The sequence below is a fragment of the Coloeus monedula genome (genome assembly GCF_965178545.1).
Source record: "Coloeus monedula genome assembly, chromosome: 7".
NCBI lineage: Eukaryota > Metazoa > Chordata > Aves > Passeriformes > Corvidae > Coloeus > Coloeus monedula.
Window position 1 is genome coordinate 24,853,195 of NC_138787.1, and position 15,006 is coordinate 24,868,200.

Below are 15,006 nucleotides of genomic sequence, written 5' to 3' on the forward strand. Positions count from 1 at the left end.
AGAGCCTCACCAGATGCCGGGGTATGTATGCCTTTGCTGGCCATTGACTTGTGGCTTTCCTTGGTGATGGGGAAGCCTGCTGCAGACCTGGCTGGAAGAAATTCCCTGCCCATCCTGACTGAGGCTGTTGTCTGCCATGCCAGGAGAGGCATGGCTTGAGGAGTGTCCCTTGGTTTGGCTCAGTGTCCCTTCCTTGGAAAACCTTCCCTGGAGAAGTGCCTGCCCTGGCCCAAGGTCTTGAGACCCTACTTGGATTGAAGAGTCCTCAGTCAGGGCAAGGCACTGAGCCACTCCATGCTGGGGATGGGACATGCCCTCTGCTCTTGTTCATGGTCCAGCAGAGCTCCTGCTACGACAGTGGGCATGTCCCAGTCCCCAAGGCCTGTCCCACCAGCCCAGCTTCACAATGGACACAGCCAACACTAAGCTTCCAAGAATGATTTCCATGCTAAGGAAGGACCAAGCTGCCACATCAGCCCTGCTCGAGATCCTGCTCCCTGAGCCCTGCTCTAAGTTTACACAAAACCCTGACATTAGATGGGGCATAGGATGCCAGAGATGTAACAGAATAGTGTGACTTCAGAGCCAGGAATTATAAACTCAGAGGGATTTTCAGAGACCAGGGAGTCCTGGAAAGCAGACCAGAGAGCTTGTTCCTGGCTCTGCCAAGGAAGGTCATGAGTTATCAGACTGGCAGCAGGAGGCAGACCTGGTGATTCAGAGCAACAGCTTGGGTATAGGATCCTACTTGCCTAAAGCCAAAGGATGCTCCAGAGTGATGGGACAGAGGGAAGGTCAGAGCAATACTGCTGCTTTTGGAGCTGGTTTTGTCCTGTCAGGAGTAAAGCTGCCTTGGTAATCTTTCCAAAAGCCCTGCATGTTTGGTGTCTCATGACCTGTGTACTGGGAAGGGCAAACTCTGAGCCGATACCCATCCATTGAATCTAAGGTCTTGGAGAGAAACAGACCCAACCCCTCTGCCAATGTTTCCAGCAACCACAAGCCAGCAGCCATGCCCAGGTGTCGGGAAACATCAGAGCACGTGTCTCCTGTCCGCACGGGTGAGAGCGGCGTGTGGGCGTTGGGACACACCTGTCCAGAAGAATCCCAGCAAATTACTTCTCCTTGATGTCTGCCGGTTCGTCATGGCAGAAACACGGCGTGCAAAGGGCTTGGTTTAGAAGGAGCGCCGAGGGGTGCCAGAGCTGAGTGGCTGCCAACTCACCTGTCACTCCTTGCACGCTGCCCCGGGGCTTGCAGGCTGGGGGGGAGGCAGGTGCTGGGGAGCCAGCTCAGCCGCTGAGCTGTGGCCAAGGGAGCAAGCAGGTAGGGAACTGCCTCTCCTAGGATCCTTGCTCCCACTCTGCCAGGTGTAATGTGGCTATGGAAAGTGTGAGACAGACTTGGATGTATTTTCTGCCCCCTCCCCATGACTTTCACAGAGGCCTTTGCAGTGGTGTTGATGGGGAGGTTGTCCAGAACTGGGAGTGCCCAGTATGGGGGAGCACAAGACTGTGGGGCTGGGGGAGAACTGCTCAGCCCTGCAGCCAGCCAGAAAGCCAGAGGTTGGGTGTGTTGGGACGGACCAGCAGGCAAGAGACCTGCAGAACAGATCTTCCTGCTCAGTGACCAGACCTTGGGGCCAGGCAGAGATGAGTAGCAGACAGTGAAGGGGCCAAGGGGCCATGTCTGCAGAATTGGGGATGGTGGGGGTCCACAACAGCTGCATGGGGAGGTGTCTGGATGCCATGAGGTGCTCTGCAGCCTCTGCATATAACCCACGAGACGGTTGCTTTTCCTCCACTTCCTGTGAGCCAGCAAAAGCTTGGGGAAGGCAGGCTCAGAGGGGCTGACATATGCCCCTGCAGCCAAGCAAGGAGCCTCTCTCAGGCTGGCTTTGAGCACATGACCCTGCTCAACAAAGCACACAGGGGCATCTCTCCTGCGCTAGAACCTCCCCTGTATGGGCACAGATGAGGAGCAGATGTGTTCTGGTGGGCACAGAACCCCAGTTAGAGAGACATACTGCTGTGAACCTGGGCACCAGTCTGGCTTGGTGAGGGTGAGCATGTGAGCCAGCTAAGTCCTTGCCTTTTTTGGTGAGGTTTTAGTACAGAGACACAAAATGTGTCTGGTTGGTGGCAGGGGATGTGCTGGGGATGGGCCAGGGTGATGCTGGGGATGTGCAGCTTAGGGAGGAATGTCGGCAAGACAGGGCAGTGTGGGCAAGGACATGCTGGAGAGTCCTGGAGACACTTGCCAGTGTGACTGAGGGACCAGCAAGCTGAGAGGTGGCATTACCACCAACCAGAATTTCTGGTGATGCAGAGGCTGGAGGGTGCTGGCAGTGAGCAACAGAGCCCGGCTGCTTGGCTGAGCACAGCGTGTGCAAGGCAGTGCCAGGACGCGGACAAGGGCAGGTAATACCTGCAGGACAGGAGGCTCCACTTTCATGGCGTGTGACAGTGGAAAGGGCTATGGGAGCCTGGGAGCCAGCTCTGCACCATGGGCACCCCACAGCCCCAGCTGGGGCACGTACACGGGAGCTGAGACTGCCCATGGGGGCAGTTGGGTGCTAGTGCAAAATCCATGTTTCTGCTAGATCCCAGTGTCAAGGAGATCTGGCACAAGAGAGACCATATCTGTTTGTCCAAGGCAGTGATGGGTCTTCCCTACTTAGCAGAGAGCACTGCAGGAGCAAAATCTTCCCCTGGCAAGGAGGGACCATGTTCCTGTACCATCTGGACATCAACTTTAGTGGGCATGGACATGCATTTGGATGCTTCAAGGCTAAAGCAGCTTGTTCCAGCAGCCAGGGCCTGTCTCCTACCAGACTAGGGGCATCTCTCACCTGCCCACAAGAGTCTGTGGGGCCTGCAGGGGTCCACGAAGACTGGCCCAGCAGCTGTGCTTAACTCTTGGAAACCCTGTGCCTTGTGTCTTTGGCCAATGGGGACCAAAACATCTGTCCCAGACGATGCTTTTTCTGGTAGTCAGTCATGATCAAGATGGGGAAGGTTACAGCTGCCACCCTACTGCTTCTACCCTCAACCTGGCTTCCATAGAAAGGCTGCCAAGACACGGTCAGGCTGTGATCACCATCTCTTGTTTCAGATTAGGAGGTTTCACCACCTGCACCCTCTGCTGCTCTCCCAAGAGTTTTTGAGGCCATTATTCCACAGGTGTTTGTCACCAGTATTTGGGATAGAATTGAGGCAGCCCTGCCATGGCCCACTCCCTTCAGTGCTTTGTCCTGCTGAGGAATGGCTGATGGGGAAGGTTTTGCAAGGCTCCACAAAGTAGCCACCTGGCTCCCTGTCATCTGAGCAGCACCGGACGGTACCTCCCAGCCACGAAACCCTGGGGAGATACTGAACGAAGCTCAGCTTGTATAAACCAAGCCAGACCTGGTGAGGTGTCTGCCACCTCCCTGGCCTCCTGCCCTCCCTGCTCAGCCTATCTCAGCCCACATTTAACAATTACCTCCTGTCCACACAGCTCCCCAAGTGCTCTAAGAAATGCGGGCCAATTTCCCACTGGCAACTCCTGTCTGCCTCCCAGGAGTTACGTCAGTGGGGAGTTGGACCATGCACATCTTCTGTGCAGCACCTGGCAATGTGGCAGCCAGCACCAGCCCTGGGCCTGCCAGGGGTAATCCTGGACATCTGCGGAGCATTCCCAGGAGGCAACAGCATCCCTTCTATGCCCCAGCAAGTGAAAGATGGTACCCTGCCCTCAAATTGCAGGGAAGGGGGTTCTGGCAGGTGCATTTACCTGAGCTGGAAGTGGTCCAGAGGGGTGGATTTAACACCCTGGCTTGGGATGTAGGAGAGCATCAAGCCAGCAGGGCGTAAGGCAGCATGTTGTGGCTGATACTTCGAGTACCAATCCCAACACAACTCAGCACTCTTGCGGAGTGTGCTGAGATAGTCTGACCCATCCACCCAGTGTGCCTGCCCCTGGCTAACAGTGCAGAGACACTGTGCAGAGAGTCAGCCTGAGGTACCTGGAAGCCACCAGCCACATGTCCAGCTCTGTCCCCTTGCTGCCAGCATGCACAGACAGTATCTGGGTGTTATGGACAGCAGGAACCACTGCCACAAAACCAAGTGTCTCTCAAAGCATTGCCACTGCGTGTTCTGGGGCAGCCATGCCCAGATGTCATGACACGGCACTGGGCTCACCAGTGCTCAGCCTGGCATTGCCATAGGGTGTGGCAGTGTGGGCTGTCCTGTCCCTGCCTCTCCCTGTACGGACGTTGTACTGCCACCATGGTAGACAGTGGCACTCCTCCCCGTGCTGGCAGGACTCACGCCACCTCCTTCCCCAGAGGGACCCAGCTGTGCCAGGCTCGGCATGGGAGGCTTCTGGTGTCATGAGGCTGGGGGAGCAGCGAGGAGCACGGTGATGGTGAGCCAGCACGTGGGCAGAGGGGCCCAAAGCTCAGGAGCATCGTGCTCAGGGCTGCGTATTGGGGAGTACCGGAGGGGCTGGGAGGTAAGGCAGGGAGCAAGGGCCTTCTGCACCCATCTCTCCCATCTGAGACAATCCTCCTTCACTCCATCTTTTCTCCTAATCCTCTTCCACCCATGCAACCTCCTCAGCCCCTGCCCTCTGCTTCCCACACACCTCCTCTTCTCTTCAGTGCTACCCAAGGGACTTCTAGGTAGGCCTGAGAGACTGGAGCAGGGGACAGGACTGGGGGACACTGCTATGATGTAGCACCTTTGTGCACAGAGTGGGACATCCTTCATGGCGTAGTTTGGGCTCACTCTGCAAGAGATGACATCACCAGGGATCTTCTGGTGATGTCTTATTGTGGGCAGCCTCACCTCCCTGACTGGTCTCAAAGGGTACCCCATCACTAAGGTATCAAAGTGCACATGCTTGGTCCATTGGCTCTGGAGCAGACACAACTCCAGAAGTGGTGGTGTGAGAGAGTGAGATGGGTGGTGATGTGGCCCAGGGTGGTGATGTGGCCCTGCCATCCCCTTGTGCCTCTCTCTGCCAGCCCTTCTTGGCACAAGATGGCTCTTTTATCTCCTGGATGGCTGGTGCCAGCTCTGGCCTGGCTTTTTGAGATTCCCTGTGTTCTTACCCATCCTGGCAAAGGAGAGGGATTCAGCAGCTGGCCCAGGGGCTGGGAAAGGCAAGGAGACTCAGATACCCAGCGGGAGGTGGAAAATGGCCCAGAGCAGGAAGCACAGCTAGGTGGGGTGTTGACGTCTGCCATCCATTATTCCCGCTCTGCATCAAAAGGCTGAGATGAAAGTGTCTGGCCACAACCCTCACCACAAAAACGTGGACCCCTCTCCTGAAATTACTGCTCCCCTTGAAGGAGGTTGCTTTTGCCTGAGCAGTGGAGGAGAAAGCCATGTTTACATGCCAGGTTTCAATGCCGCTCACCAGCTGCTTCACTGTAATTACGTCGTTAGGAGGGGATGAGTTGCTGAGGCTTGGTTCTGGGGCGTTTGTTTGTTTATTTGCAGCCCCAGTGTGGGGCAGCTGGAGAGGGAGAGCCACTCTGCTGGCAGCTGAGTGCCAGGCTCCCACCGAGCCTGGCTGCCTGGCTGAGGGATGCTGTGGTCCCTGGTGAGCATGGGCCCAGGCCAGCCCCAGGCTTTGTGGTGGCATAGGGGAGAAAGGTGTCTGGTGGAAAAAGACATCTCCCCAGAAGAACAGGGATGGAGTTGTATCCCCAAATAAAGTGCTGGGACTGTGGCAACAGGAAGCCTGCGACAGGAATGGGGAGTCAGGAGGCTCCAGGAACCACATGGACCAATTGCGTCTGCAGCTCTGCTCACAGCCTGAGCACCCCCTGAAATGTGCATGGGCTGGTTCCCAAGCCAAGCAACAAAAACGCCTCATACCCCTGCCCAATTCAGCCTTGGTTTAGAGCTATGCTTCCTTGCAGGCACACCTGCCATGGGGGATTCACATCCCGAATACCTCCAGGGATGTCTCTTCAAGGCATCTCCTACAGTATCAGCATCAGGCTACAGAGACTACACAAGGACCAGGCTCCCTTTTAGTCTGGGTGACATGTGGCATGAAAGTGGCACCAGGAACAGGATTTCTGGGTCCTATTCCCAACCTGGCTGTTTCTTGCTGCATTATCCATAGGAGCTCTGGTGTGTTGGCACCGTAGCTGACAGCATGCATCTTGCAGGCAGGTTGCAGGGCTAACCTGCTGGCTGCTAAGTGTTTCCAGGAGAAAACTGCTTATCATCCAGCACATCCCACTTTTCCCATTGCTGTCAGGCTCCTCTTTCAGCCCAGCCAACACCACCTGAAGGGGAGCCCCTGCAGGTCTGGGATATCTGCCCTGCAGCCAGGGCTGCTGCCCAGGGACCTTGCGTCAGGCAGCCACATCAAAGAAAATCCAGGACACTCCATCCCATGACAGGCTTCAGCATCCATGAACAGTGAGCATGACATATCATGACAGCAGAGATTGCTTCTCCTTGTAAGGCTGGGCAGGCAGTGTATGCAGGGAGAGGGATGTGGGGGGCAACAGCAGTGCTGCTGCCTTCCACTTCGCAGCCACTTCAGGCTTGCTGTGTGTTCTACATCTGGAGGAACATGGCAGAAGTCTTCTGATTTTGCATCTCTCCTGTCACAGCCTCCAGCTTCTGAGGACAAGCATCCTCAAAGCTTATCAGCTCACTTGGCTCAAACGGCTCCAGCACTGCATACTCCTCTGTCCTGGCTAAAAGCATTTCAGCATTCTGGCGCCATCTTGCTAGCCCAAATATACAGAAATTGAACTCCCAACCCTTGGCTCCCAGGAGGTTTGGAACACACCTTTAGGCAGCACAGGGCTACCAATATCAGCCCAGATTTGCTCAGCAAAACCCCTTCCTCTGGCAGGTATTTACCCCAGCTGCTCACGGCAGAGGATTTGCACGGGCAGTGTCATGGTGCAGTACATCCTTATTTTTAGGCAGCTGTTGCAAACAGCTGGAGATTTTGGCTTCAGCTTTTTCCTCATTCTTTACTTGGAGCCAGCCCTTTAGGATGCCGCCAGGGACATGTGCATCAGTACTTGGGCTGAGAGCACAATCAAGCACAGAATCTGGGGGCCTTTTGGGATGACACATGCTCCTGGTGTGGTGCAGGGACTGTGATCAGCGGTGTGGCAGAGGGGTGCAGCCTGTCCCGAGCAATAGGAACCTGCAGCAGCAGAGGCGCAGCTCTGTGTGAGCAGTACGGGTGAGGCTCACACGGATGTGTCCCGGTGCATGTGACAGGCAATGGTCCATGTCCATGCAAGCAGCAAATGGTCCATGTCCATGCAAGCAGCAAATGACAGTAAGGCACCAGGCACCACTACTTGTGCTTCTCTTTATTCTTTCGCTGTGTTGCACATCTCCTCATTTCTGATCCTCGCTCAGCAACTCCCTTGGCAATTAATTCAAGCATCGATGCTAAGGCTGGAGGGACCCAGTAAGACCACCCAGCCCACTCCCAGCCTCAGGCCAGACCCCTTGCACCCCCTGTGCCGGGGAGAAAAGGGCATTCTTGCTCTCTCCTTTCCCCCCGCAAGACCCGTGCGCTACGTGCAGAGTGTGATGGGGAAGCGGGTTGCTGCCGAGAGGGAGCTTGCCGTTCACCAGCGAGAGTGGGAGGGCGAACTGGAAAGAGCCTCCTCTCCCGGTGGAGCACCACCGCCCAGGCTTGACGAGGTATGAGCTCCTGCGCCACCCGTACACACCTTGGGTGCCTCTAAGTGTCTGGGACAGGTATTCATGGTCCGGCGCAGCGTGCCCTATCATGCCTTCATGCCACGGCGCCTGGCAAGCGCCTCCCCTCCCTGCAGCTGCGGCTGTGCTGGAGCATTCCTCTGGGGAGGGCTGGCTCGTACCTGGAGGGATGGGGGACTGCGGACAGCCACCTCCTGCTCTCCAAATATGCTGGTCTCTTCTGCACCGCAGCACCTTCATCACCTCTTCAGCTTGGTCCCTGAAGAGAGACCCCACTGCAGCCACGGAATCAGCACTCCCAGCCAGCACAGAGATATGTTCCCAGGAGCAATTTCAGGACTGCTGTGCAGTTGTGGGGAGCACCCTGGGATAGCTGTGCCCCTTCTTTCCTGTGCATGTGGCTGGGGTGGTGTGAGCAGAGCAGGAGCCAGATGTGGCATGGGCAGGGACAGTGTATCAAGGCTGAGACCTCCCTGTCGCATGGAGGGTCCCTTCCAGCTCCTTACTGAGCATGGATGGGATAGTCCAGAGGAAGCTGGAATGCTTCCAGATGTAGCCAAAAAGATGGAGTTACACAGGAACTTCCCTGAGGGGCAATAGCTGTGGAGCTGACACAACCCTGCTCCGTGAGAGCCTTTGGAAGGGGCAGGTCCTACAGAGTGACGCTCACTAGGGGCTCAGCGGAACTCGATGGCCAGGTTGCCTTTTTAATCTTGAAACTGGAGATGGGGAAAATCCCCGAGACAGGAAGGCAAAGGAAGCTTCTGGTGCTGCCCAAGCTCAGTCAGAGTGATTTCTAGCTGAGCTCACCAGGTTCACACAGGCAGAAAAGAGAAGGTTGGCAGGGCAAAACTGAGACAAGGAGGAAGGGACACATGGGGTACCCTCCATGGGTATCAACTCTGCTGCCCCACCTGCCCCAAAGAGGAAAAGAGAGCTTGCATCCCTACTGAGCCCAGCATTTGAGCCAAGCCCAGCATCCTTGCAGTCAGCAGTGGTGAACAGGAGACTGCCAAGCAGCAAAGTCATCTGTAATGGGAAAGAACTCCCATGTTGTGGCCTGAGCTAGGCAAGGAGAACAGAGATATCCTAGGTCACAAGTGCCTTGAAAGTGCTGCTTTAGTATCTGCAGTGGCCTGGGTTTTCAGTTTGCTTTGGAGCAGTGAAGCAAATGAGCCAGTGACCCACCAGGATAGGTTCCAGCTCCATATGCCAAGTCCTGCTGCATCCCTGGTACCCAGAGCCAAGGCCAGCAGGCGGTATGGCACTTAACAGAGAAAGCTGGACAGAAGGACCAAGCCCATACAGCCCCTGCACCCCCCACCATTGTGACCTCAGAGGGGGGTCCCTAAGAGGCCACCCCATGCTGACACAGGTTCTGTTTGAGCTGTGTTCTCCCAGGCTCAGCCCAGCTCTTGCCTGCACCTTACAGCTGTGCCCCTTGACCAGCCAGGTTCACACTGCTTTCACCCTGCCTGGGCCACCTTTCCCCAGAGCAGAGGGGACCATGTCTGCCATCTGGCCCTGGCCCCAGTGGGTCGTGGCATCCCGGGGTGTGCCGCGTACCAGGGTGCCCCGGACCCCGCGTGCGCAGGGGCCTGGCAGGCACTGGTTAAGTCATGTGTTTTGTGTTGGGTTTCTCCCCCTCCTGGAAAGTCCCAGTGCGGAGCGGTGGGGCTGAGCCGACCGCACACAGCTGCGGGCCACCACATGAGAGGAGCCAGCTCCTCGGGGATTACAGAGCCCCGGGAGCCTGGGGAGGAGGCAGGAGCACCCGCGCCGTGGCCCTTTCATCTCTCCCCTGCCTCACTCCCTCTTTCATCTCTGCCTCTCTGGCCATGCTCTCTTTTCCTCCGCTGCCTTTGCTCTCTTTGCACTTGGCCTCTTTTCCCTGCCTTCCCCCAGCCCTTCCCACTGCACCTGGCTTTGCTGGCTGCGTTTGCACTGCTCCTGTCACTCCCCTCCTCCTGGACCCTGTGCTTTCATCCCCCGACCCCCAGCTGCCTGCTCCCACCCTCCTGAACTGGTGTCCTGCCCCCATGCCGGATGTGCCCCTCCATCACCTCCCTCCCCAGCCCAAAACCTCCCTTTGTCATGGGGGGAAGGAGAAGAGTAGCACAAAGTCTGCCCCAGGTGTTCTCCATCCGTGTCCAAAAAAGCTTTTCCCTCTTTCCCCACCTGTCCCGGTGTCCCCACCAGGCTGCTTCCAGGCTCACATCCTTCCCTGGTGTGTCCTGTGCTGTCACAGCCCAGGCATCCTCTTGCCTCCTCCATCAGCCTCATGGAAGCAAGGAGCTGGGGATGCTGGTGGACCCTATTCACACAGTGGCCAGGGCTGGGTGCTCCCTGTGACAAATCAAGGGATAAAGAAAAGTGCTGGAATATTCTCATGTATCACAGATTTGTGCCAGGGACCAGTGTTCCTCACACACTCTCCAGGAGCCCTGGGGTGTCCCTGGTGTTTTCTGGGCCAGAGGACCACATTTAGGACTGAGTAAAGAACATTTGGGTCCAACCATAACTGCAGCCATTGCAGGAGGGGCACAACACAAGCTAAGTGGTCGGAGCTTATGGTTGGAGCTCTCCCTCTAGTCCAGAGGCTCTCTAGGGAGACTTGGTGCCCACCTCCTTGGTGAGGATCTCAGCCACTGGGGTATGGGCTGTGGAAGACGTCCACATCACCCCCTTCCCGAACATAATATGAGCCTCCTTTCTCAGGCATCTCTCCACCTGCTCTCACTCCAGTGCACCCACTGCCTCTGCTCTGATCTTCTGTCTAAGGGGCCCAGTGCACCCCAAACTCTGCCCAGCCCCAACCTTTCCCATCCCTTGCCCAGCCTCCCCCTAGAGCTTGTCCTACCCCAGCCTTTGGAGCTGCCCTGGCTCCATCACAACCTTCAGCCCAAGCCCTCCCTCTGCTCTCCATCTCCACATCCCACCCATGTCCAAACCCTGCTGGCCCTTCTGCAGGCATGTGGCAGCCCCATGGCCAGGGACTCCCTTGGAGGACCATGGGCTGGTGCAAGGAGGCTGCAGTCTGTCCAGCCAGTGGTGACACTCCCTGAGTCTGGCTGCTGCCAGCATGTCTGGTAACTCAGTGAGCTCAACACAGTGGTGGCTACAGCCTTCTCACTGGGTAGGTGACCCACCCCTCATGATGGAGGGCCATGCCATCAGAATGCTGTGCCCAGGGGGTGGTGGGAAGGAGCTGGGTCTGTGGAGGGAGCACAGGGCTCCTGGGCTCCTATCCCAAGCCAGGTGCTGCCTCGCTGTAGGTACTTCTCCTTGCCAAGCAGGTCAGTCAGGGCCAAACTTTTTTTTCCTTTTCGGGGGCTTGCACGGGTGCTGGTGCCAAGCATGACATGTTGGGGCTGAACGTCAGGAAAGCCTTGGAGCACCTCTCTGCATCTCAGCTTGCAGCATGGTGCCAACCAGGCTCTCAGGATGAGTCTCAAGCCATGGCTACTTGCTTCTCAAGCAGAGGAAGCATGGAAGCCAGTGGCCCAGACCAAAGCAGGAGAGGGCCTGCCCTCTGCTCTGCTTGGATAAGCAGACAATGAGGCTTTGCTCTCTCGTGACTTCCAGTAGCCCAGGTGCATCTGGCTGCTTTTGTGGGTCAGCAGCCTACCAGGCTCTGCCAGCCAGCACTGCCAGCCCTGCCCATGCCCATGCTCATGCCACCGCGGTGTGCGGCACGGGACAGGGGGTACCACTGAGACAGAACTGTCCACTCATGGCTCTCCTTCATATTGTGAGCTCTGATGGGAGCAGGAATGGAATTTGGATGGGGCTGGGCGTTCCCGTGTAGTGATTCCCCCAGGCAGGATCTGGCTCTGATGACTGTTCTGTGAGGGGAAGAAATACCAGAGGAGTTACTCACGGCTCATTGGGGCATGATGTAGCAACTCCTCATCGGTTCCCCCCACCCTCCAGCCAAAGTTCCTCCTGTGATCTCCTGGGGAAAGTCCCAGCCCCTCCACTCCTCCTCTGCCACCCCCAGAGACCTTCCCCACCCTTGCTGGAGCTTTCCAGAAGCAAGAGATGAGCTGGGGCTTTGGGTGAGAGGAGAAAGGACCCAGCAACCTGCTGTGCTGGAGGGAATCCACTGTCCCTTTGGCTCTTCCATGCTGTGTCTGGTGACGGGCACAAGGCCAGGGTCTGAGAGAGCACCAGCCTGGGGTATCCACATCTGGACAGCCACAGATCTGGCTTCAGACCTGGCAGAAGTACAAACCGATCAGGCCAGCTCAGGTCTCTCTATTGCCCTCTCAGCAGTCACACTCAGGTCAGGTTTTCCCATCACTCTCCACAACCACAGGGGCAAGAAGTGATATTTACTTTCGGTTTACTAGAGGGATCTGAGAAGCTCTCCTGCCCCTACGACCAGGAAGTTCGAAGTTTGAGAAAACCATTGGACTTCACACGGCTCTAGCAGAGCCACTGGGCTGGTGATTCCCTCTGCAGCAGGGACCCTCAAGGATGGAGGAATTTCTAGAGCTTGGGCCAAAATACTTAATGAAACTGAAGTATGTTTTACCTGGTATTGCCAGCATGGACTTGCTGCCTTCTTTAGAGCCTTCAGTGCCCTTTTATGACATGCAAGTGAAAGGAACGGCCATTTCCTTTTTCAGTTTTGGAACTCCCTTAGTGGTTTGCCTCTGTAGGAAGATGATGGGAAAGCTTTGGAAAAATCTGGTCCTCTCTGCTGGAAACCACCTTCATCATCTACCTGGGCTGTTCTACACTGATGATCATTCCTCTCTCTTGGGTGAAGCACCTTGAACTTTCCCACATCAGCCCAGAACCATGTGCAGTGCTCTGCAGGGTGGGGATGTCCCTCACAGGGCAGTAGGGGGCCATGCACCAGAATGTGCAAGGCTGGAACAGCTCAGGAGGCTCAAATAGTCCCTCCGTGTGAGGAAACATGACTCTGTGATGGGACTGGGACATAACCCATTGGTGGATCAGGGAGGGTGGTTCATAGAAGAGAAGTTTGGAATGCCCAGACCGCGGGGAGCCAAGCCCTCACTGGCAGCTGGCTCTGGAGGCTCAGCAGCGGCCGTGGGGAAAGGAGGTGCCCTGCACACGCTCTGCCCAGCAATGTGGTTGTTAGGACAGCTGCCCAGTGGCTGGTTCCCAGTTAGGGAAGCATGGGGACACTGTTTTTCGTAACCACAGGCATACTGGCACCTTGCCTGTGGCTCCCAGACGTTCAGCCAGAGAAGCCACAGAGCAGATCTTGAAGACTGGTATTGCACTGGTAGCCAGGTGGCCCCAGGAGGAAATGAGATTCTGCAAGCAGGAAGCCTGTGCCCTGGGGCTGCCTGCACCTGGAGCGTGCTGCCTGAAGCCCAAAGCACCCCTCCAGCACACCCAGCTTGTACCCCAACCATGCCACCTGCAGACTGACCAAGATCAAGCGATCTTATGTTTTCCTCTGAGTGTCCCAGGGTCATTAGCTCACACAGGGTCTCTACAGAACCAAAGAGCAGTGGACACTGTGCTAGGAGTCTCAGCCTAGGTGTGCTGGCGTTACTGGTATGCTCTTTCACAGTGCTATGTTCCCAAAATAGAGTGGTGAGGCAAGAGCAAGCTGCAGTCTTTGCAGATCCAGGGTGCCCAGAGCCTGGTGCCTCACTGGGGGATGTGAAATGTTCTTGGGGGGAATGGTCCTGCCCTGCATCACCTCTCTGCATCATCAAATACACCTTGTCCCCACTCTGATCCCCTTATAGGGCAATCGTATCCTAGGATCCCACTGTTGCAGAGCAGGTGGCCTGGGATTAGCAAGCAGGGGGTGAAGGGGTCAGTGCAGTGCAGGGAGAGCTTCCATGGTAAGACAGTCATCACCTCAGGCAGCCCTGAGATCACAGGTGCCTGCAAAGCAGCTCCTGGGAGGTGGGAAACCAACGTCACCTACACAGTGCTGGAGCTTGACAGATGTGCTGAGTTCCACTGTTCTGAGTAGCACAACCTTAGGGACACAGGGTTTTGGCCAGCCTGGGAGGGAGAGGAACCTCATGGGGTTCAATCAGTGCTTGGGACAATGGCCAAAAGGCAAAGCTCTTTCGGATTTGAAAAAAGGGCCCTGATGCTGGAGATGGATATTGGAGATGGAAAAGTAGGATGTCAGGAGGGAAAATGAACTGCTGGAGCATGCCCTGTCAGAGTAAACTTGCCCCATGGGAACAGCACTGCTTTCATGCCTCATAGGGCAAGCCTGGGTGCCCCAAACCCCAAGATGAGATCCTGTTCCCTGCAAGGACACCAGCCCAATGTCTCTGCTGCCAGGAGCCATTGTGGAGACTGTGTGACTTGCTGTCCCTTCTGCACCAGCAGACGGAGCCACACAGCTGCTGCAAGGCTATTGAAGATCCTGTACTTCCTTCCAGTACCTACAGCATTCTCCTCTTCTCCTCAGCTGGTTCCAGAAGCAAGGACACCATCCACATGGTCCCTCCAGGAAGGAAAAAGCTAGCCCTCCTATCCAGGGGTGGTGAAGGGCAGAGCATCCATCCCAGCTGATCCAGCTCCAGCTGTGTGTGCAAGCGTTATGAAATGAGGACACGGGCCACTCCCTGCTGGACCTGGGGCGCTTGCTTCCTTCCAGCCTGGTATTTTCCTCCTTGATTTAGTTTTTTTTTAATTCACTTCTTTTTTTTTTTTTGTGTAGCCCCAAGGAGTGCACAGCCGTGGGAGGAGCAGGGAAGTTATCAGCCAGGAGATAGCAGCAGCATGATTCACTGCCTGGCCCCTGCAGGCTGCTGCAGCCAGATGGGTGCTCTCCCCACCGCCACAGCAAACTGCCAGTTGTGGACCTCCATTGCCTGGCCCACCCCATGCTGCCTTCCCCTCTCCCTACTCTCCAGCCCCACCATCCCACCCAGGAGTGTGGGAGACAGTGGGGCAGCTCCCAGCCCCAGCATGGTCACGGGCATGGGGGCAACAGCCAGGATTCCCATGGGATGGATGGGGTCCAGCATGCATCCAGCTGGGCAGGAGCTACCCAACAGCCACCTTGCAAGTGTCTGGGGTGCCTGCGAGGGGTCCCCACCTCTTGCCAGTCTGCAAAGAGCTCATAGGATGGTTATTATGGGATGGCAGCAGAGCACCAGGGAGAAAGGCTCCCACAAGTAGGTCAGCAACACCGAGGGTCCCCCTCCATCCTTCTGTCACCCTACAGGAATGGAGAGCCCTTGGCAGCAGGAAGAGCAGAGTGCTGCATCCTGAAATACCCTGTGCTGTCTCCAATCCACTTTTATTCACAATCAGAAAATAACTTACCATATAATAACACAGACAC